Here is a 22,561-nt window from a genome sequence, read left to right as displayed (position 1 = left end):
AGCATAAGTACTAGTATCATGAGTGCTTACTTTCTTCTCTCTTGCCATGAGGCAAGTGTGACGCTCGTTAGGGAAGAGGGATGACTTGTTGAAGGTGGTGGCGGCGAGTCCTTCATTGTCAGAGTCGGAGGAGGAACAATCTGAATCCCACTCCTTTCCGATATGTGCCTCGCCCTTGGCCTTCTTGTAATGCTTCTTCTTCTCCCTCTTGTTCCCTTGGTCCTGATCACTATCATTGTCGGGACAGTTAGCAATAAAATGACCAAGCTTACCGCATTTGAAGCATGACGCTTCCCCTTGGCTTTGGTCTTGCTTGGCTACCCCTTGCGACCTTTAAGCGCCGTCTTCAAGCGCTTAATGATGAGGGCCATCTCCTCATCATTGAGCCCGGCCGCCTCAACTTGCGCCACCTTGCTTGGTAGCGCATCCTTGCTCCTTGTTGCCTTAAGAGCAATGGGTTGAGGCTCATGAGTAGGACCGTTCAACGCGTCGTCCACGTATCTTGCCTCCTTGATCATCATTCGCCCGCTTACGAACTTTCCAAGAACTTCTTCGGGCGACATCTTGGTGTACCTGGGATTTTCACGTATATTGTTCACCAAATGAGGATCAAGAACGGTAAATGACCTTAGCATTAGGCGGACGACGTCGTGGTCCGTCCATCGCGTGCTCCCGTAGCTCCTTATTTTGTTGATAAGGGTCTTGAGCTGGTTGTATGTTTGGGTTGGCTCCTCGCCCCTTATCATCGTGAATCGGCCAAGCTCGCCTTCCACCAACTCCATTTTGGTGAGCAAGGTGACGTCGTTCCCCTCATGAGAGATCTTGAGGGTGTCCCAGATCTGCTTGGCATTGTCCAAGCCGCTCACCTTGTGATACTCGTCCCTGCACAAAGAGGCTAGCAACACAGTAGTAGCTTGTGCATTTTTATGAATCTGTTCATTAATAAACACAGGGCTATCCGAGCTATCAAATTTCATTCCACTTTCCACAATCTCCCAAATGCTTGGATGGAGAGAAAACAGATGAGTACGCATTTTGTGGCTCCAAAATCTGTAGTCCTCTCCATCAAAGTGAGGGGGCTTGCCAAGTGGAATGGGGAGCAATTGAGCATTTGAGCTATGCGGGATGCGCGAATAATCGAAAGAAAAGTTTGAGTTAACCGTCTTTCGTCTATCGTAGTCGTCGTCGTCCTTTTGGGAGGAGGAAGATTCGTCGCTGTCGTAGTAGACAATTTCCTTGATGCGCCTTGTCTTCTTCTTCCTTCCGTCTTTTCTTTTGTGGCCCGAGCCTGAGTCGATGGGCCTGTCATCATTGGACTCATTGACGAAGGACTCCTTCTCCTTGTCGTTGATCACCATCCCCTTGCCTTTAGGATCCATCTCTTCGGGCGGTTAGTCCCTTTCTTGAAGAGAACGGCTCCGATACCAATTGAGAGCACCTAGAGGGGGGGTGAATAGGTGATCCTGTAAAACTTCAAAAACTTATAGCCACAAAACTTGGTTAATTGTTAGCACAATAATTGCCAAGTGGCTAAAGAGGAATCCTCAACAAAACACAATAACCAACAAGGATCAATCACAGAGATGGCACGGTGGTTATCCCGTGGTTCGGCCAAGACCAACGCTTGCCTACTCCACGTTGTGGCGTCCCAACAGACGAGGGTTGCAATCAACCCCTCTCAAGCGGTCCAAAGACCCACTTGAATACCACGGTGGTTTGCTTGCTTTATCTCAATCCCGTTTGCGAGGAATCTCCACAACTTGGAGCCTCTCGCCCTTACACTTGAAATTCACAAAGAACACGGAGCAAGGGAGGGATTAGCAACGCACACAAGACACAAGAATCAGAGTGTCAACATGCACACAAATCGCAACAAGAGCTCGCAACACGACTCAATGAGTTCACAACTCCACAAGAGCTCTATATGCTATCACAATGAAACGAATGCGCGAAATCGATGTCTTGGTGCTTAGAAATGTTGTCGAGATACTTGGTTTTTTCCTCCATGCGCCTAGGGGTCCCTTTTATAGCCCCAAGGCAGCTAGGAGCCGTTGAGCGCAAATTTGGAAGGCCATTCTTGCCTTCTGTCGTCGGGTGCACCGGACAGTCCGGTGCACACCGGACAGTGTCCGGTGCCCGATTTCCTTCCTTAAATGGCGAAGCCGACCGTTGGCGGCCTTGGAGCCGTTGGCGCACCGGACATGTCCGGTGCACACCGGACAGTCCGGTGCCCCCTTCCGACCGTTGGCTTGGCCACGTGTCGCGCGCGGATTCCGCGGCCGACCGTTGGCTCGGCCGACCGTTGGCTCACCGGACAGTTGTAACGCCCTGAATTTGGGGGTAGATTTTTTTTCTTCTTTTCTCCCACCAAATTCAGGCGTTACCCTTTTCTTTCTTTCTCGTTCCCTCGCTAAACCTTGATCTTTTCCAAAGTTATAGCGGGTTTTGGCTTTAGACCTCGTGTAAAGCAAAACCTTAAAACACTTTATTTTGTGTGATGCACCATGCCGAACCATGCATATTTTTGATTGATTAAAATGTGAAAGCATTCATCCAAAGAAAATTAGAGTTTAGAAAAAGAAAAACCCTTTTCTTTTTCTCTCCTTCTCTCCCTTTCCCATTTCGGCCCAGCTGGCGGCCCAGCCGCCCCCCCCCCCTTCTCCCCCCCGGCTGGGCCTCCCGGCCGGCCCAGCCGCGCCCTCCCCCCTCCCCCCCTTTGGGCCCAGCCGGCCCAGCCGCCCCCCCTTCTTTTTCTTTTTTCCAAAAATCCCTCCCGCGGGCCCCGCCCGTCATTCCCTCTCTCTCCCCAAACCCTAACCGACGCCGCCTTTGCCCTAGCGCCGCCGCCCCTGCGCACCGCCGCCCCCGCGCGCCGCCGCCGCCGTTCCCGCCCACGGTGAGGCCCTTCCCTCCTCCTCCCTCTCCCTCCCCCCCTCTCCTCTCTCCGGCGCCCTTCCCCGCGCCCCCGCCGCTCGGCTCGGCCCGGCCGCTCGCGGCCATGGCGCCCCGGCCGCGCCCGGCACGCCGCCCCGCGCCCGTCCCCGGCCCCGCGCCCGCGCGCGCGCCGGCGAGCCGCCCGGCCGCGCCCTCCCCGACCCCGCCTGGGCCGCGCCCGACCCCGCCTGGGCCGCGCCCGACCCCGCCCTCGCTCCGGCGAGCTCGCCCCGCCCCCTCCGGCGAGCTCGGCCGCCTCGGCCCCGCTCCGGCGACCCCGCCCCGTCCCGCGCCTCGGCCGCCTCGGCCCCGCTCCAGCGACCCCGCCCGGCCGCGCCCCGACCTTCCCCGCGCCCGGCGAGCTCGGCCGCCCGCGCCCCCGGCGTCCCGCCCCTACCCCGCCCGGCCGCCTCCCGCGCCCGGCCTCTGCCGCTCGCGCCCGGCCCCGGCCCAACCGCCCCTGCCCGGCGAGCTCGGCCGCCTCCCGGCGAGCTCGCCCCCCCCCCCCCCGTTCAACCGCCCCCGTGCCCCGGCTCGGCCGCCCGTCCCCGCGTTCGGCCTCGCCCGGCCGTATCCTCGCTCGCCCGCGCTCGCTTTCCCCGGCGTGCTTGCCCGCTCGCCCCCGCCGTGCCTTGCTCGCGTCGTGTCGGCCCCTGCGTGGTCTCGAGCTTGGCCCAGCGTGCCTATGGCGCGCGGCTTTGAGCTCGGCTAGCGCTCGACCCCGACGTGCGCACGGTTAGTTCGTGGCGTGTGCATGCGGCCTCGCGCGCGTGCCCACGTAGTGCGTGTGCCTTGGCGCGACCCGTCGTGCCTCGTCCCCCCCCTAACCCCCGTCTACCCCCCGTATCCTATATGCGCTGATCACGTTGTTTATATGAATAAGGTAGGAGTCTCAATTTGGAAATTGGTTACGTTAGTTAATTTGTATAGTCAATCGTCTATCTTATTCAATGTTAATCTACTAAAAGTGATCGCGTTTACATTAGTGCATGTAGCTAATTCTTTTGTTAGAACCAATTAAAAACTGGAGCACGTGACGTCTAGTTATTCACCAACCCGTAGCGCGTCTTGGGCATAAGCTTTAACTCTCGCGAGACCTTTTCTCATTTCTTTCTAACCATAGTAACTCATTATTATATGTGGTATTCTATGCATATCTGCTTTACTTGTTCTCTTGTATGGTGTACTGTTGGTTTCCTAATTCCAATGGATGGATGTATGTATGTTTGCACCCGCTTAGAGAACGATTCGGTTGAAGAGCCCGAGGAACTCGCAGGAGAAGCCCCTGAGCAGCAGTCGGTTGGTGGAGGCAAGTGTCCTTTGACCTATCTCTGTCCTACTCATTATTTAATTCACCTCCTGCTTTACACATTTATGCCTAAGGATTGACTAGCTTTTGTTATCCATATCCTTGTTTACCTATATGGGTTGGATTATTATTAGTTAGCTTTATGCTATTGCTCAACTCTAATCAATGAACATGATGAGATTATCTATGATACGCTGTTTTCCCTTCTCTTATTATGATGTTATACTTGTGGTCTTCAAGGGGGCTCGAGCGGTTTCTCGAGTGCCTCTCCGTAAGGACCTGTTCTATGGATGACCGCCCGAGAAAACAGTGCAACCATGAGGGTAGAATGGGGTGCCCTTAGCTGAATAATTAGAGGATCCGGGGTGTAGTTCGCTTCGCCGTCGTGCCGTCAATGGGGCTCGGTGTATGCGGCTCGCTCTGCCAAGGTTGATTTGTCCCTTGGGGAGGAGTGCGGTACATTTAGGAAACATAACGGGCGGCTACAGCCCCGGGGAATCTTTGTAAAGGCTACGTAGTGATGCCCTGCTAGGCCACCTAGGTAGTGTTCAATGGGGAGTAGCTCTCTCCGGGCAGAAAGGGAATCACGGCTTGTGGGTAAAGTGCACAACCTCTGCAGAGTGTTTAAAAACTGATATATCAGCCATGCTCGCGGTTATGAGCGGCCAAGGGAGCTCCAGTGATTAGTGGTACTTGATCAGAGACATTATGGTACAGGTGGCTATGAGATCGATGGTTTTGGTTATGACTATGGTGCTGGTAAGTGGTATTCTTTCTATTTGGAAAGGGTACATCGGGTTAATAACTTGGGTTAAAGCTAAAACCTGGCTTTCTATTAGTAAATAATAACCTGACCAACTAAAAGCAACTGCTTGACTTATCCCCCACATAAAGCTAGTCCACTACAGCCAAACAGGATACTTGCTGAGTATGTTGATGTGTACTCACCATTGCTCTACACACCAAACCCCCCCATCCCCAGGTTGTCAGCATTGCAACCACTGCTCAGGCGAAGATGAAGCTGTGGAAGGAGACTTCCAGGAGTTCCAAGATTACGACGAGTTCTAGGTGTGGGTTAGCGGCAACCCCCCAGTCGGCTGCCTGTGAAGGCCGTGGTTATCTACGTTTCTTTTCCGCACTTTGATTTATTGTAAGGACTATATGGACGTCTCAGACGTATGATGTAATCGACTATTATTTCCCTTTTAATACTATTTTGAGCACTGTGTGATGATGTCCATGTTATGTAACTGCTATGTACGTGAATAACTGATCCTGGCACGTACATGGTTCGCATTCGGTTTGCCTTCTAAAACCGGGTGTGACATAAGTGGTATCAAAGTCGTGCTGACTGTAGGACCGCTAACCTAGAATAGAATGGTCGTTCTAAGGACTATAGACCTCTATCCCTGCCTTGACTTTGATATCCCTTCAAAAGTTGGTCATACCGACCAAACCTATGTTCTACTATATATTATACCTTGCTGAAAATTATGTTTTATTCTAATCCTTCATTTATTTATGATTCATTACTTGCTGGTCATATTACTTCTGTTCTCACCCTTTTGCTTGCGATGTCTTTTGTAGATGGCTCGACTTAGACACACTGCACGAAAGTCCGTCATCCCCTTCTTACCCTCCCGCCTTGCTGAGCGTCCACTTCGTCGTCCCGTGGCCGGACAGTCCAGCCACTTGGAGAGACTGCACCACCGCCTGCATGAGGAGCAGGAACGTCGACGACAGGAGCAGCAGGGCTCTTCTTTCTCGCTCCAACAGGAGATAGAGTCTGTGAGTAGGGATGGCAATCGGGTGGGTAGTACGCGGATATATAGTTCGCGAATCCATACCCGCGAGAAAAAACTCAACCCATACCCGTACCCATAAACGTTCGTGGGTATGGATCTCTACCCATACCCGTACCCGTCGGGTATCCGCTATCCAGCGGATACCCGTTACCCGCCCGCCCACTAAATTTTAGCATTCAACATCAAACAACAATTTTATCATATTTCAAAAACAATTATCATTCCATCATCATCAAATAATAATTTCAGCACCAATCAACATGTCATAGGTAAAAATTGAAAATTAAAATTTAGGATAACATATTAAATCTAGATGGCCCACATGTCATATATCCATTGGGTAACGGGTATGGATACTGGATATCCATACCCGCGAAAAAATTATCCGCGGATACCTTATTATATCCATAACCGTACCCGCGGATACCAAATTCCACCATATCCATATCCAATGGATAATTATCCGCGGTTATTTACCCATACCCGTACCCATTGCCATCCCTATCTGTGAGGAGCTGCTCCCCTGTGCTTCCCCTGGAGGCGCCCCCTGCACCACCACTGGGCGCCCCAGCTTCTGGAGTAGCTGCTGGAGGAGACCCAGACGACGGAGGTGGCGACGACAGCTCGAGCCACGACACCGACTTCTCTGCTAACCATGAGCTGGAAGGATGGTTTGCTCAACCCATCACTCGCGACGCTGCTCGCGGGTGTCACTTCCACGATGCGCTCGACACCCTGCTACGTCGGGCACTTAACCGGCATACCTGGTCCATCGAGTATCGCTGTGTGGTCTACCAGCATAGTCGCGGGGTCTACCCGGACCGCTGGGAGGCAACCTGCTTGGTGCGCCGCCCGGAGAACAGTCTCCAGGGTGCGGAGGCCTGCTCAGAGCACTATTCTATCTCTGAGCGGGACTCAGCTGAGGCAGCCATGCAAGATGCTGCACGGCGTGCGCTTTCGCACTACTGCTCGATTTTCGGTGGGGCAGCTGACGGCCTTGACCTGTAGTATTACCCCCGCCGTCCATCTGGCAGCACAGGAGGCGTGATTGTCTCACCTGTCGGTGAGGGCAATCCTAGGTTGAGCAGCACAGTCAACCTAGCCGCCGTGCTAAACACGGAGCTGGACCATGCACTAGACGAGCTGAGTAGGGCTCGTGCTGAGATCGCCCTGCTGCGGGCTGAGCGCGCGGAACGTCGTCACCTGGACGATGGCTCCCCCGCTCCCGTCGGGACTCAGCACCTGTACCGCTCACCTCGGCGTGGACACCAGTCTTATGGCAATCCCGACTGCAAGACCAAGATAGCTCTAGAACCATAGATCGTTAGATTGGATCTTGTAATTAATACAAAATATATACGTAGAAGCTACAGTCTTAGCGTTAGTCTCGGTCTTAGTTAGTCTTAGTTAGACAGGGTAGTTTGCTATATCCTGTGCATCTATGTTTGTCATGATGAACTATGTTTGGTTTGGATCTTTGTAATGACTGTCACCAGAGTGTGGGTATCCCCTGCATTTTGGTTTACCTATTATGTTAATGGAGTTAGTTATATAGTTGGGAAACCTTTTATTCCACTCTCCTCTTTATCTGAGAAGCTGTGTGGTCTGTGTTGGAGATCAGTGAAGATGCTCATCTGTTCAGTGCTGTTGAAGAATTATATACTCTTTTCTTATGCTGCAAGATTTGCCAGATCAGTTCTGATGTGTGGTTGCATTCTGCAGATGTCAGAGAACAGGCGCAGAGGAGGAAGGCGTGCTCAGCAGGAGCGAGCCGCTCAACAAGAGGAGGTGCCCCAGCAGCAGCACCTGCCGCCCCCGCCCCCGATGACCATCGAGCAGATGTTTCTGATGCAGACTCAGGCAGTTCAAGCCATCGGTCAGACTTTGGCCGCCATTCAGCAGCAGCAGTAGCAACAGCAGCAGGCCCCACCTCAGCCTCAGCCTCAGATGCCCAGAGATAAGCGCGCTGAATTCATGAGAGGCCATCCACCAACGCTCGCTCACTCTTCTGACCCCATGGATGCTGAAGACTGGCTGCGCACTATGGAGCGGGAGTTGCATACCGCTCAGTGCGATGATAGGGAGAAAGTCCTGTATGGTCCCCGTCTGTTGAGAGGAGCAGCCCAATCATGGTGGGAGTCTTACCTCGCCACCCATGCCCACCCTGACGCCATCACCTGGGAAGAGTTCAGAGGAAGCTTTCGTCAGTACCATGTCCCTGCAGGTCTAATGACTGTGAAGAAGGAGGAGTTCCTGGCCCTCAAGCAAGGGCCATCGTCTGTCAGTGAGTACCGGGACAAGTTTCTGCAATTGTCTCGCTATGCTCCTGAAGATGTCAACACCGACGCCAAGCGACAGTACTGTTTCCTGAGAGGCTTGGTTGATCCTCTACAGTACTAACTGATGAATCACACCTTCCCGACATTCCAGCACCTGATTGACAGAGCAATCATGACAGAGAGAAAGCGTAAGGAGATGGAGGATCGTAAGCGCAAGATCAGTGGACCCCAGACTGGAAGCAGCAGTCGTCCTCGTTTCTCAGGCAATCAACCTCAGCAGTTCATGCAGAACCAGCGTCCACCTCAGCAGCATCAGCAGTTTCAAAGGCAGTATCCTCAGCATCAGTATCAGAACCGTCAGAGCAATCAGTCAGGAGGTCAGTTTTAAAGGCAGAATCAGCAGGCACCTCGTCTTCCTGCCCCAGCAAACCAGCAGAACAATCAGGCAGCACCAGCTCAGGTTGGAAACAGAGCATGTTTCCACTATGGAGAGCAAGGCCACTGGGTGATGCAATGTCCGAAGAAGGCAGCCCAGCAGCAGTCAGGCCCCAATGCCCCAGCAAAGCAGAATGTGCCTCAGCCTGGAGCAGGCAATCGCTCTCAGCCGCGTTACAATCATGGGAGACTGAACCACTTGGAGGCTGAAGCAGTTCAGGAGACCCCCGGCATGATAGTAGGTATGTTCCCAGTCGACTCCCATATTGCAGAAGTGTTATTTGATACTGGAGCAACGCATTCTTTCATTACTGCATCATGGGTAGAAGCACATAATCTTCCAATTACTACCATGTCAACCCCCATTCAAATTGACTCAGCCGGTGGTAGAGTTCGAGCCGATAGCATTTGTTTGAATATAAGTGTGGAAATAAGGGGGATAGTGTTTCCTGCCAACCTTATAGTAATGGGTACTCAGGGAATAGATGTCATCCTAGGGATGAATTGGCTAGATAAGTATCAGGCAGTTATCAGTTGTGATAAAAGGACCATCAAGTTGGTGTCCCCACTAGGAGAGGAAGTGGTGACCGAGTTAGTCCCGCCTGAGCCAAAGAAAGGAAGTTGTTATCAGCTAGCTGTCGATAGTAGTGAAGCAGACCCAATTGAGAGGATCAGGGTTGTGTCCGAGTTCCCAGATGTGTTTCCAAAGGACTTACCGGGTATGCCACCAGAGCGGAAAGTTGAGTTTGCCATAGAGCTTCTTCCTGGAACCGTCCCTATCTTCAAGAGAGCTTACAGAATATCTGGACCAGAGTTGGTTGAGCTTAAGGAGCAGATTGATGAGCTGTCAGAGAAAGGTTACATTCGGCCAAGCACCTCGCCTTGGCCGCTCATGTCTTGTTCGTGGAAAAGAAAGATGGCACCAAAAGGATGTGTATCGATTATCGAGCTTTGAATGAAGTCACGATCAAGAACAAGTATCCCTTGCCCAGAATAGAAGATCTGTTCGACCAGTTGAGAGGAGCCAGTGTGTTCTCCAAGATTGATCTGAGGTCAGGTTATCATCAGCTCAGGATCCGACCTTCGGACATTCCGAAGACGGCATTCATTTCCAAGTATGGTTTGTATGAGTTCACTGTGATGTCTTTTGGTTTGACCAATGCGCCAGCGTTCTTCATGAGCTTGATGAATAGTGTATTCATGGACTATCTCGATAAGTTTGTGGTGGTATTCATTGATGACATTCTGGTTTATTCTCAAAGCGAAGAAGAGCACGCAGATCATTTGAGGATGGTATTGCAGAGATTGCGAGAGCACCAGTTGTATGCAAAGTTGAGCAAGTGTGAATTCTGGATCAATGAAGTCCTGTTCTTGGGTCACATAATCAACAAAGAAGGATTGGCTGTGGATCCGAAGAAAGTGGCAGATATTTTGAACTGGAAAGCGCCAACAGATGCTCGAGGAATCAAGAGTTTCATTGGAATGGCCGGATATTATCGGCGATTCATTGAAGGGTTTTCGAAGATTGCAAAACCAATGACAGTGTTGCTAGGCAACAAAGTTGAGTTCAAGTGGACCCAGAAATGTCAAGAGGCCTTTGAAGCGCTGAAAGAGAAGTTGACTACAGCGCATGTCCTAGTCTTGCCTGATGTGCACAAGCCCTTCTCGGTGTACTGTGATGCTTGTTACACCGGTTTGGGATGCGTGTTGATGCAAGAGGGAAGAGTTGTGGCTTACTCGTCCCGACAGCTGAAGGTTCATGAGAAGAACTACCCAATCCATGACCTAGAGTTGGCAGCAGTGGTTCACGCACTGAAGACATGGAGGCACTACCTATATGGACAGAAATGCGATGTTTACACAGATCACAAGAGTCTGAAGTACATATTCACTCAGTCAGAGTTGAACATGAGGCAACGAAGATGGTTAGAGTTGATCAAAGACTATGAGTTGGAGATCCATTACCATCCAGGCAAAGCAAACGTAGTGGCAGATGCTTTGAGCAGAAAGAGTCAAGTCAATCTGATGGTCGCTCGTCCGATGCCTTATGAGTTGGCCAAAGAGTTCGACAGGTTGAGTCTCGGATTTCTGAACAATTCGCGAGGAGTCACAGTTGAGTTGGAGCCTACCTTAGAGCGTGAAATCAAAGAAGCACAGAAGAATGATGAGAAGATCAGTGAGATCCGGCGACTGATTCTAGATGGCAGAGGCAAAGATTTTCGAGAAGATGCAGAAGGCGTGATATGGTTCAAAGACCGCTTGTGTGTTCCCAATGTCCAGTCCATTCGGGAGTTGATCCTTAAGGAAGCTCATGAGACAGCCTATTCGATTCACCCTAGCAGTGAGAAGATGTATCAGGACCTGAAGAAGAAATTCTGGTGGTACGGAATGAAGAGGGAAATCGCAGAGCATGTGGCTATGTGCGATAGTTGTCGAAGAATTAAGGCAGAGCACCAGAGACCAGCTGGATTGTTGCAGCCGTTGCAGATCCCTCAGTGGAAATGGGACGAAATCGGTATGGATTTCATAGTCGGATTGCCTCGCACTCGAGCCGGCTACGATTCCATCTGGGTAGTAGTGGACCGCTTGACCAAGTCAGCCCACTTCATACCTGTCAAGACCAACTACAGCAGTGCAGTATTGGCAGAGTTGTATATGTCTCGGATCGTTTGTCTTCATGGTGTGCCAAAGAAGATAGTGTCAGACAGAGGAACGCAGTTCACCTCTCATTTCTGGCGGTAGTTGCATGAAGCCTTGGGCACGCATCTGAATTTCAGTTCAGCTTATCATCCGCAGACGGATGGTCAGACCGAAAGGACCAACCAAATTCTTGAAGACATGTTGAGAGCCTGTGCGTTGCAAGATCAGTCCGGATGGGATAAGAGATTGCCTTATGCAGAGTTTTTCTATAACAACAGTTACCAGGCCAGTTTGAAGATGTCACCATTTCAGGCGCTCTATGGAAGGAGTTGCAGGACTCCGTTGCAATGGGATCAGCCTGGAGAAAAGCAAGTGTTTGGGCCAGACATTTTGCTTGAAGCCGAAGCGAACATCAAGATGGTCCGAGATAATCTGAAGATAGCGCAATTGAGGCAGCGAAGCTATGCAGACACAAGAAGAAGAGAGCTGAGTTTTAAAGTCGGAGACTTTGTCTATCTGAAAGTGTCACCGATCAGAGGAGTCAGAAGGTTCGGAGTAAAAGGCAAGCTAGCACCCCGCTACATTGGTCCGTATCAGATTCTTGCAAGACGTGGAGAAGTGGCCTATCAGCTCAGTTTGCCAGAGAATTTGTCTGCTGTGCATGATGTCTTTCATGTGTCTCGGTTGAAGAAGTGCTTGCGTGTGCCAGAAGAGCAGTTGCCAGTGGAAGGTCTTGAAGTCCAGGAGGACTTGACCTACGTTGAGAAGCCAGTGCAAATCCTTGAGGTTGCAGACAGAGTCACCCGAAGGAAGACCATCAGAATGTGCAAAGTCAGATGGAATCACCACTCTGAGGAAGAAGCAACCTGGGAGCGTGAAGATGATCTGATGGCTAAATACCCTGAGCTCTTTGCTGGCCAACCCTGAATCTCGAGGGCGAGATTCTTTTAAGGGGGATAGGTTTGTAACGCCCTGAATTTGGGGGTAGATTTTTTTCTTCTTTTCTCCCACCAAATTCAGGCGTTACCCTTTTCTTTCTTTCTCGTTCCCTCGCTAAACCTTGATCTTTTCCAAAGTTATAGCGGGTTTTGGCTTTAGACCTCGTGTAAAGCAAAACCTTAAAACACTTTATTTTGTGTGATGCACCATGCCGAACCATGCATATTTTTGATTGATTAAAATGTGAAAGCATTCATCCAAAGAAAATTAGAGTTTAGAAAAAGAAAAACCCTTTTCTTTTTCTCTCCTTCTCTCCCTTTCCCATTTCGGCCCAGCTGGCAGCCTAGCCGCCCCCCTTCTCCCCCCCCCCCCCGCATGGGCCTCCCGGCCGGCCCAGCCGCGCGCCCCCTCCCCCCCCTTTAGGCCCAGCCGGCCTAGCCCCCCCTTCTTTTTCTTTTTTCCAAAAATCCCTCCCGCGGGCCCCGCCCGTCATTCCCTCTCCCTCTCTCTCCCCAAACCCTAACCGACGCCGCCTTTGCCCTAGCGCCGCCGCCCCTGCGCGCCGCCGCCCCCGCGCGCCGCCGCCGCCGTTCCCGCCCACGGTGAGGCCCTTCCCTCCTCCTCCCTCTTCCCCGCGCCTCCGCCGCTCGGCTCGGCCCGGCCGCTCGTGGCCATGGCGCCCCGGCCGCGCCCGGCACGCCGCCCCGCGCCCGTCCCCGGCCCCGCGCTCCCCGTCCCCGGCCCCGCGCCCTCCCCGACCCCGCCTGGGCCGCGCCCGACCCCGCCCTCGCTCTGGCGAGCTCGCCCCGCCCCCTCCGGCGAGCTCGGCCGCCTCGACCCCGCTCCGGCGACCCCGCCCCGTACCGCGCCTCGGCCCCGCTCCGGCGACCCCGCCCGGCCGCGCCCCGACCTTCCCCGCGCCCGGCGAGCTCGGCCGCCCGCGCCCGGCGAGCTCGGCCGCCCGTGCCCCCGGCTTCCCGCCCCTACCCCGCCCTGACCCGCGCCCGGCCGCCTCCCGCGCCCGGCCTCGGCTGCCCCGGCCCCGGCCCAACCGCCCCTGCCCAGTGAGCTCGGCCGCCCCCCCGGTTCAACCGCCCCCGTGCCCTGGCTCGGCCGCCCGTCCCCGCGTTCGGCCTCACCCGGCCGTATCCTCGCTCGCCCGCGCTCGCTTTCCCCGGCGTGCTTGCCCGCTCGCCCCCGCCGTGCCTTGCTCGCGTCGTGTCGGCCCCTGCGTGGTCTCGAGCTTGGCCCAGCGTGCCTATGGCGCGCGGCTTTGAGCTCGGCTAGCGCTCGGCCCCGACGTGCGCACGGTTAGTTCGTGGCGTGTGCATGCGGCCTCGCGCGCGTGCCCGCGTAGTGCGTGTGCCTTGGCGCGACCCGTCGTGCCTCGTCCCCCCTAACCCCCGTCTACCCCCCCCCTATCCTATATGCGCTGATCACGTTGTTTATATGAATAAGGTAGGAGTCTCAATTTGGAAATTGGTTACGTTAGTTAATTTGTATAGTCAATCGTCTATCTTATTCAATGTTAATCTACTAAAAGTGATCGCGTTTACATTAGTGCATGTAGCTAATTCTTTTGTTAGAACCAATTAAAAACTGGAGCACGTGACGTCTAGTTATTCACCAACCCGTAGCGCGTCTTGGGCATAAGCTTTAACTCTCGCGAGACCTTTTCTCATTTCTTTCTAACCATAGTAACTCATTATTATATGTGGTATTCTATGCATATCTGCTTTACTTGTTCTCTTGTATGGTGTACTGTTGGTTTCCTAATTCCAATGGATGGATGTATGTATGTTTGCACCCGCTTAGAGAACGATTCGGTTGAAGAGCCCGAGGAACTCGCAGGAGAAGCCCCTGAGCAGCAGTCGGTTGGTGGAGGCAAATGTCCTTTGACCTATCTCTGTCCTATTCATTATTTAATTCACCTCCTGCTTTACACATTTATGCCTAAGGATTGACTAGCTTTTGTTATCCATATCCTTGTTTACCTATATGGGTTGGATTATTATTAGTTAGCTTTATGCTATTGCTCAACTCTAATCAATGAACATGATGAGATTATCTATGATACGCTGTTTTCCCTTCTCTTATTATGATGTTATACTTGTGGTCTTCAAGGGGGCTCGAGCGGTTTCTCGAGTGCCTCTCCGTAAGGACCTGTTCTATGGATGACCGCCTGGGAAAACAGTGCAACCATGAGGGTGGAATGGGGTGCCCTTAGTTGAATAATTAGAGGATCCGGGGTGTAGTTCACTTCGCCGTCGTGCCGTCAATGGGGCTCGGTGTATGCGGCTCGCTCTGCCAAGGTTGATTTGTCCCTTGGGGAGGAGTGCGGTACATTTAGGAAACCTAACGGGCGGCTACAGCCCCGGGGAATCTTTGTAAAGGCTACGTAGTGATGCCCTGCTAGGCCACCTAGGTAGTGGTCAATGGGGAGTAGCTCTCTCCGGGCAGAAAGGGAATCACGACTTGTGGGTAAAGTACACAACCTCTGCAGAGTGTTTAAAAACTGATATATCAGCCGTGCTCGCGGTTATGAGCGGCCAAGGGAGCTCCAGTGATTAGTGGTACTTGATCAGAGACATTATGGTACAGGTGGCTATGAGATCGATGGTTTTGGTTATGACTATGGTGCTGGTAAGTGGTATTCTTTCCGTTTGGAAAGGGTACATCGGGTTAATAACTTGGGTTAAAGCTAAAACCTGGCTTTCTATTAGTAAATAATAACCTGGCCAACTAAAAGCAACTGCTTGACTTATCCCCCACATAAAGCTAGTCCACTACAGCCAAACAGGATACTTGCTGAGTATGTTGATGTGTACTCACCCTTGCTCTACACACCAAACCCCCCCCATCCCCAGGTTGTCAGCATTGCAACCACTGCTCAGGCGAAGATGAAGCTGTGGAAGGAGACTTCCAGGAGTTCCAAGATTACGACGAGTTCTAGGTGTGGGTTAGCGGCAACCCCCCAGTCGGCTGCCTGTGAAGGCCGTGGTTATCTACGTTTCTTTTCCGCACTTTGATTTATTGTAAGGACTATATGGACGTCTCAGACGTATGATGTAATCGACTATTATTTCCCTTTTAATACTATTTTGAGCACTGTGTGATGATGTCCATGTTATGTAACTGCTATGTACGTGAATAACTGATCCTGGCACGTACATGGTTCGCATTCGGTTTGCCTTCTAAAACTGGGTGTGACAACAGTCCGGTGCACGCCGGACAGTCCGGTGAATTTTAGCCGTACGTCGTCGGCGAATTCCCAAGAGCGGCCACTTCGCTCGAGCCAGTCTGGCGCACCGGACACTGTCCGGTGCACCACCAGACACTGTCCGGTGCACCACCGGACAGTCCGGTGCTCTCAGACTCAGCAGATTCTTGGCTGCTCGAGCCAAGACATTTCCAATTGGATTTTTCCTGTTTCCAGCACTTAGACACAATACATTAGTCCATAAAATAATGTACTAAGTCTGAGAAACATACCTTTACTCTTGAGTTGTACTTTGTCCACCTTTTTACACTTAAGCACTTATGTTGGACACTAAATCACCAAAACACTTAGAAATGGCCTAAGGACACATTTCTCTTTCAATAAGGCGCGCCGCCTATCAAACTGGCAGGTGATGAGCCGCCTCAGCATTTAATGAGCCATGTCCACTCCGCTGGCAGACGATGTGCCGCCTCAGCATTTATTGTGCCATGTCCACTCCGCTGGCAGACGATGTACCACCTCAGCATTTATTGTGCCATGTCCACTCCGCTGACGGGCGGCAACCAGGCCACTCTGCGAGCGGCATGCCTGTCCATTCCATTGGTAGGCAGTATGCCTATACTGCCGCATGCGCTGCACTCATCATGACCCACGCGTTATCAAGGGAGCAGCACATGATATCAATATTGTATGCGCTACGATCATGATGGCGCTCGAAGATCTTCTGGGCGACACTGACATTGGATACTTCTATATGTATTCCCTCCGTTTTGCCCCTAGGCCCACATGTCGGGGCTCAGTACCCTTGTACATGCCCCTTTGATATATAAAAGGGAGGGCACGTGACGTTACAGACTCAGACCTAACATAGGCTCAGGCTCACACACTCTCTCACGCTCACAAGTTTATACAGGCTCTTAAGCTCAATACATCACACAGTGGAGTAGGATATTACGCTCCGGCGGCCCAAACCACTCTAAACCCTTGTGTGTTCTTGTGTTCTACTCGTTTCCACCTAACAGGCAAAACGCTTAGGCCCCTCCTCATCTTAGGATTTAGGGCGGGTGCATTCTGCCACCCGGTTGGAGAATTCCCTCTCCGACACTATCCAAAGTAGAGTTCAGATGGTTAATATCTTGCGCATTGAAATAAACAAGCGGTGATACACAGTAATCCAAACAACATCATTACCATTTGGTTTGTGTCTCGTTGAAGATGAGGAGGGATCATCGTCATCGAGGGTGAGGCCGAGGTTGCGGAGGTAGTGGACGATGCGGTCGATGGACTTGGTCAGGGACGGGATGGGGGCCAGAGCTAGCGTAGGATGGGATGGGCCAGGGTCATCGGGCGCCCACCTCTATAGCCACGAAGCGCCGGTCTTGGGGGCCACGCGATTGTGTGTCGGTGCGTCGGGGGGCAGGCTCGGGGGAGCAGGCGCGATGTGCGCTAGGGGAAGCGACGTCGGGTCCGGCAATCCGGCTTGTCCTCCTCTTGGCCCCACCCTCCTCGCCCCTCACCACCCCCGTGGGCTCGTCATCTCTCTCCCACATGAGGACGACGTCGTCGAATCCGGCTGCCATGAATTGGCGGTCGAGTCACGCCCAGCCGTGGTCGAGCAGGTTGCCAAAGCGTTCGGTGCCATGGGGGGGTAACAGACGTGGCAGTGGAGGTGGAGGCGGAGGGGTCATCGTCGTCTTTGTCGGAGGCGAGACTGATGTTGTGGAGGCGATGGATGATGCGATCGATGGACGTGGTCGAGGATGGGACGGGGGCTAGAGCTGGGGTGTGACGGAAAGCATCGGGAGGCGGGTTCAGGGGAGCAGATGCGATACGCCGGAGGATGCAGTGTGAGAAAGGAGGGGAGTAGTGAGAGGGTAGGATGAGGCAGCGGTTGCGGCAGACGAACGGCGTGGGCAGTTCCGTGCAGGCCACGGTGCACAACTCGTGTGGGTTGGATGGGTAACATACGTGTGGACATAGACGGTCCAGATTAACCGAAGGCAGAACAAGGGGAGGCAGGCTACCCCTTGCAGCCTTAATATAGTAGTATAGATATATAATTATCAGCTATCAGCCTCTCAAAATAATAGGGTTTGGCACTATCAATTCAAAAATAGAAGGAAACATAAAGCGCCACTTCGAGTCAGCCAAGAGATGCACTAAGCAAGGTAGCCATTTCAGCTTTGCCTCATGTGACAGAACTATTGGATAAATATGTATTTTCATTTTAATTTAATCCAGAAAATCACAGTGATGTATGTGCATATGTGCATCACTACTCACATAAACAGTAAACAACATTAAAATATGCATAAATACTAAGAACATTGTGTACCCTGCGGAGGGACCAATGCTCAAGGCATCCGCGGCTCTATTCACATGAGACATCTCGTGTGTATGTTTAATGTAGTCGTACGCAGTCGACGCAGGCAGATGTACGCAGTGCCATCCCACGAACGGCGCCAGCGATGTGGAACTTAATCAGCGCTGGTCGAGCGGACGAAACGAGCAATCAGTGACGTCCGTTAATAGTTGACAGTCATTACAGCTCATCCGTTACTAGCCATAACACATGAAATGGCTAGTAACGTACAATAGTAACGAATGTTCATTACTCTAGGCAAAACGCGCAACCGTTAGGAAGGAATGTTCGGACCAAGCTCCGATCTACCATGGCCACGACCATGGCCTGGCCTAGCCGGTGGCGCGTGTGCGTGTGACAGTCCTTCATCCTTTTCTCATCTTCTCAATAGATGCACCAATGGTCCACCGTCCACCTATTTAAGTTGCGTGAATTGTCCCTTGAACTTCCGGTATGGCATTAAAGTGGGCCTCTAGCATTGACTATTATTGAATATTAATATGGGCCAGACCCACATTAATTCACCAATCCCTATCAAATGCTAAGTCACACTAAAATGCTCTTATCTTCTCAAACGTTTGATATACTAGTGTTTCGATGGAGACTGTTAAGTTGAACATCCACTTAGAATCTAGACTACACTTGACCACAGATGCACAATGGACTAGGCCTTGAATTGGCAGTTTTGCGTGGAAGAAGTTTTATCTAAACTCTTTATCAGTACTAGATTATCGAACACATCCCCTCTAATTGGAGCATATAAGTCAAACTCCATAGCCTTTCATGGGTATCTAGAGACCACCCAGATCTCATAAACTGTGACTAACAGTTAACCCATATAGGTATGTTCCTCTAAAGATGTCGTGTAGGACAACATCTCTGCTTCACAAAGCCACTTGGAACATATTAAGGTGTAAACACCAACCTACCTTACAGTAAGAAAGATATGCATCTGAAAGCCTTATTAAGGGTCTTTCCTCTCAGTCTACCACTAGCCGTGGCCAACAGAAAAGGGTGTGTGGGCTCTTTTTCGCTCCTCTCGTCTCGGTGCGTGACTCTTGGTTGTGGCCAGCAGAAGTAGAGGCGGCTTGGCTGAGAAGGCAAAGGCAAGGTAAGAACCGAGAGGGACCCTCTCCCGGACGTATATATAGGGACCAATAGACCCATCGAGGTCAAGGCCGAGCCCTCCCGCATCGAGAGATCAAATCCAAAAACAGATTTTATCTCTTCAAATTCCGCGCACAAGTGCACCACAACAGATAGCCCACAAGTTGTTACGTCCTGTCGCATTAACTCCCACTTGGGGGCCACACATCCTGTCCCGCTGACACAACCAACGGGCGTCGCTCCGCCTCCTCAAGGTAAGCAATAAAAAGGTGTGTCTCACTCCCTTCTCTTTCGTATCTACGTAGGTAACAGGGAAGATACACCGCTTCAGACTGCCTTCCTATCGAAGGAAGCGAGGCCCGAGCCTCTTACTGATCAGGGTTCGAAAGTTGACCCCTCGGCAGGGTTCGGTAACCACCCTAGAGCACTTAGGCTCTGAACCCTTTATTGATGAAAGGTTCATAGGTTGGTCCCTCGGTAGGGTTCGACAACCGCCCAGAGCGTAGAGTCAGGGATGACTATGGGTACATCCATACATGGTCGAGGCTCGGGCTACAATCCTGAGGTACCCTAAGACATATATGAGACCCTTGGGATCAATTTGTTTTGGTATCCCATCGGACAGAGGCATCGAGCCCTCGGACCCCATCGAATGGGTCCAGGACTAGGCGAATCACCCGCAGGTACTTTGGGGCGCGTCTCCGAACCACTACCTGACTCCTATCAAATAGGGATCGGGTCTGCGCTCGGATTACCCGTTAACAGCTCACCGGAGACGTCATGCTCGTTGCCCACCGAGGGTAGCATGACGCTTTCCCCCTCTTGCTCCTAGCGGAAAGGCGACAAAGAGGTGTATCATTAAGCCAAGCCGTCCCCTGATCCTCCTCTCACCCTGTGCAGAGGCTCATGTTGCGGTAGAATTGTTGGAAGCACAAGCAACCCAACGAAGAGACTCGGGGGCGGCCTTTGCACCCAGGCTATGGCCAGGTGACGAACAAAGGACAAGTCAACAATATCTAAAGAGGGAAACATAAAGACCTCGGAGGAGTAACCACTCCTTTGAGGCGTCAGGGCTACACTCGATGGACGCGCTCGCGCACACCCATCGAAAATAAGTCTACCATCTCTTAGGGGTTAAGCAACGTAAAAACACAAAGACAAAAGAACCCCTAAGCAAGTGCCAACACTTCCTTGGTGGCTACTATCGGGTATCATAATTAGGGGTACCCAGATTATGCCCCCTAAACCCGCTTAACACATAATTACTAAAAAAGAGATCGTAAGACACATTCCCCGAGGCCAAGCAAGGATGAGCCACGATTCGCTTGAGACCCCGCTCGACGGTCGCTCAAAACTCTGCCTCGCCCAAGCCTGTCCTCAGGCGAGGGTAGCACTCGAGGAAATCCTCGTCTTACCCAAGGTCCCCTCTTCACGGAGTGGCGGTTTCCGCCTCGCCCAAGCCCGTCTCGAACAAGAGGACAACCCTGAGCCCAGCCTCAGTCAAAGGTCATGGGAACCACGAAGACATGAGCATTTAATGCAAATACCTACCCCACGTGACACCGCAGTAAAAAAAGGGAGCGATGGGACCGCGATCCCATCTACTTTCACCAACTATGATGACACACGCCCGGGAATAACGGGCACTGCTCCCCCACTCCGTCCGTTGTACTCAAACAACTCCGGATGGGACGTGCTTATGACAGAGCATGGTCTCATCCTCGAGAGGAAACTCCGCCTCGCCCGAGCTCGGCTTTGACCAACTACCCTGGCAACAACTCCCCGTGAAACCCTAAACCCTAAACTGTACTAACCCTTCCCTGTATGACTGCATGCCCCGAGGCAGGCTCGACCAAGGTCTTGGGAGGAACTTTTGTCTCACCCGAGCCTGGCCTCAGCCTAGATAACATCGCCTGAAGGACGTCACCAACTCCTCTGCAAAGGCTACCGGCAATGGAATGGCTACATGGCCGATGTCAAGTCTGCTTTACGCCATACGAGATAGATTACCATGCACTTTTCACCGTACTTATCTTAGTGCCAACAACTATAACTCAGACATCGCCTCCATTAGATCGGGTCGGGTACGCGTCCGAGCCCTAAACCCTAGCCTCGGCTCTCTGCTCGGTCAAAGATGCAAATACAGGGACCGAGTGTCCGCCTCCTGGTTCAACTCAACAGCATGTACTAAGGCCATGCCGGCTATAGGGGCTCAGACTCGTCTCCCTTCCCATATACGACAAACCGTGGCGCTCTTAGGAGCCCTCCTTGAGGCTATAAAAGGAGGAGCCCAGGGCTTCATTCATAGAGGAGAACACTTCACCGACTTTTACCCTCCACAACGATATTAACACTTGCCTCAATCACCAGGAACTTGGGATCATCTCCCTCTCCCGACCGACTTGTATCCCCTACTACAAGCACTTAGGTGCAAGTAATATAAGTCTCACCCCATCTGCTAGAAGTAGAGTTTTCTCTTGCCCGAACCAGAATAAAGGCTTGTGTCTTTTTGCACCACCATCTGACGAAGCACTAATTCACTAGTTGATAGGACCCTGGGTCAAAACACCAACAAATATGGATCCAAATGTATTTAATTTAATTGAATAAAATATAGGCCAAGCCTATATCAAATCTGACATGATGTTCCACATATATCACATGAAAACCTTTCCCCGTGTTTTACAATAAGAAAGCAAACAGAAACCAAAAGGAAACTCTACCAAAGGAAAAGGAACAAATGCAACCTTAGCATAATGTGCCACATATATGATATATCACATAGAAACCTTTCCACGATGTCTTCTGAAAAGAAAGAAGTCAAAATATTTTTTTAGCAAAACAACTTCAGATGAAGCAAAACCAAAACTATAAAGAACTTTATTCTCTTTTTTGAAAAACTGTATAATCAAGCACGTCACGTCTCCGCCACAATAATTTCGAATTTTTTCTAACCTTGCAAAACCACTCGAGACGACTACGAGTGATTAAAAAGGAGCAAACCGTCGAGCCACTATAAAAACAAAAAAAAACTGCTTTATTCTCACTCCAATATACCAGGTAGAGGTAGACCGCACATTAAACTTTCCATACACAAAAATCCTAAAGTCGTGGCGTGAGAAATTTCTTGAAAACTTCCATTTTACTTCATCTAAAGTTATGTTTCGCTAGGATTTCTATTACTTTTCTATCGAGATATATCCACGTTTGTTCAAAGCTTTCTTTGTAAGATAGATATGGTACGCCGTGTTGAGGACATATTTTTTGTTTTTTTTGATAAAAAAGCTTTATATTAAAAGGTTACCAAGAGTCATACATCTTTATGTATGACTCTTGGTAACCTTTTAGTATAAAGTTTCTTTTATCAAAAAAAGACAAAAAACAAAAAATGCGTCCTCAATACAGAATACCATATCTATCATACAAAGAAAACTTTGAGCAAACACGGATATTTCTTTATAGAAAAGTAATAAAAATCCTAGCAAAACACGACTTTAGATAAAGTAAAATGAAAGTTTTCAAGAAATTTCT

This window comes from Zea mays, chromosome 1 (assembly GCF_902167145.1).
Source record: "Zea mays cultivar B73 chromosome 1, Zm-B73-REFERENCE-NAM-5.0, whole genome shotgun sequence".
Classification (NCBI taxonomy): domain Eukaryota; kingdom Viridiplantae; phylum Streptophyta; class Magnoliopsida; order Poales; family Poaceae; genus Zea; species Zea mays.
The sequence above is the reverse complement of the archived record's forward strand: the minus strand, read 5'-3'. Positions refer to the sequence as shown.